This window comes from Propithecus coquereli, unplaced genomic scaffold (assembly GCF_000956105.1).
Source record: "Propithecus coquereli isolate 6110/MARCELLA unplaced genomic scaffold, Pcoq_1.0 Scaffold42, whole genome shotgun sequence".
NCBI lineage: Eukaryota > Metazoa > Chordata > Mammalia > Primates > Indriidae > Propithecus > Propithecus coquereli.
In genome coordinates this window covers 4,246,552-4,248,535 of record NW_012149952.1, presented here as the reverse complement: position 1 = coordinate 4,248,535, position 1,984 = coordinate 4,246,552, and positions in this window count along the sequence as shown.

Genomic DNA, 1,984 nt, shown 5'->3' with positions numbered 1-1,984 from the left:
TTATAATGGTACAGCTGAAAAGGAAAGGCAGGAACCCCTCTTTTTTGTGGAAGGGTCCAGTACACTGGAGAACTGCCCTTTCCCAGGGGCCTAACGCTCTACCCACATCCTGCCCCACTGGCTCTAAGTCCCTCTTCCCCTTCCAACCAGCCAGCCCAGAGAGCTCCCCTTCCCGCCAAGTACCCCAGCATCTTCTGTCCACTCGCATTTCCGGCTCAGGCTCTCCCAACCAGGTCCTGACTACCCTCAACCCTAACTGAGCCCTGCATCTCCTAGCTGCCCAGCAGCCCCGCTCCTACCCAGCAGGACCCTGATCAATGTCTGGCCTGATAGCCATCTCTCTACTGAAAGGGGTGGGGGTTTTTTCTTGCTTCCTTCTTTCCTTCCTTTCTTCCTTTCTCTGTAAATAAGTGGTTGTGCCGCTGAAAATCTAAACAGTGACCTCTGCGGCTACCAGGCTCCTTCCTGCACTGGCAGCTGGAAGTTGAAAACTTTGCCAACTTGTTTCTCCATCTGGAAGGATGCCGGTGCCACAGGTAGTTTTAGTTTTCAGTTGAGCAGCACACATGACGCGTGCATTTTTCCATAGGTATGTGACACTTCATAACAAAGGGGAATAAATGAACAGCTTTGCCCAATCCTAAAATGCCCCTGCATCCCCCTCCAGGTTTCGTTAAATGGGGGTGAGGAGAGAAGTTTCCACCAAAACGTTTCCGGGATCCGGGTTTTGGCAGCCAGACGGGGGAAGGAAGAGGGAATCAGAGGGCGTTGATTTCGGGGCGATCTCTGCCCTCAGACCGCACCCTCCAAATGAGGCTGGTACAGCGGAGCGTTCTGCCCCAACTCCGCGCCCAGCCGACCGCCCGGAGCGCCAAGACCGCGACCAGCGACGAAATCAGGCAGCTGTGCGCCCAGCCCAGCCTCGGGTCCTCAACGCGGCAAGTGCGGGGACGGAGTCTGGCCGCCTATTGGCTCGAGTGTGGGGGCGGGGCCCCGGCTGCGTCCCGCCCCCAACCCCCCGCCGGGTTAAATGGGCCTTGCGCCGGCCCAGGGGGGGAATTATTCATTGAAGGGGCGGGGCCCTGGTTTGTTTACACACCACCATTGGCCGAATTTGAATCGGGCCGACTGCGGGCGGACCGCGGGGCGGGGCTCCCGAGGGCTGTGGCCGGCGCCTGACAGCTTCGGGTAGGCCGGGCTCGCGCGGGACGCACGGCGCAGAGCTCTGCGACCCTGGAGGTGGGGTGCCCTTGGCGGACGCGGGGAAAGGGGGCAGGTTGGGGCTTTCGCCCGTTTCTTGATAAAGGCTAAGCAAGCGTCATTTTTGTTTTCATAAAAATTCGTAAAGAAAACCAAAAAGACTGGAAACAACCTAGTTTTCCATAGATGGGGGACTCATTAAATAAGCTGTGGTCTGGCCCATGGTGCGACACGAAGTAGCCCAGTGAGGTAGGGACACATGAACTGACAGAGAACGAGCTATGTATTCAGACAGGGGGGAAAAGCAAAGAAGGAAGCAGAGTATATAAAAATTTAAAAGGTGGGGATGAAAAAATACAAGCTATTCCCCATAATATACTGAAATTAAAAAAAAAACCACAAAGATAAAAATTCTTAAAAAATCAGTCGTAGAAAGAGACGGGGGGAAAAAAGTACAAGCTATTGTATGTTAAAGGCACAGAGTATTTTCAAACGCAGAAACAAACTGGTAACAGCAGTTGCCTGTGGAGAGCTAGACATCGGTGGTGGGTAGATAGTAGATCTTTTTGTACCTTTGTAAAGTTTGAGCCTCGTTATCACCTATTCAAAGAAAATTATTTGTTGCTTTAAGGGATTTAGTAATCACCGCGGTATTTGACATTCCAGCGGCATGGGAGGGGCGCCTTCCTTGGCTGTGCTTGGGCGACGGTGAAGAGGAGAAACGTGCCAGGCCATCTTAGGAAAGAGAAGAGAAAGTCAAAACTAGGAGAGGCCCCTTTAAGAA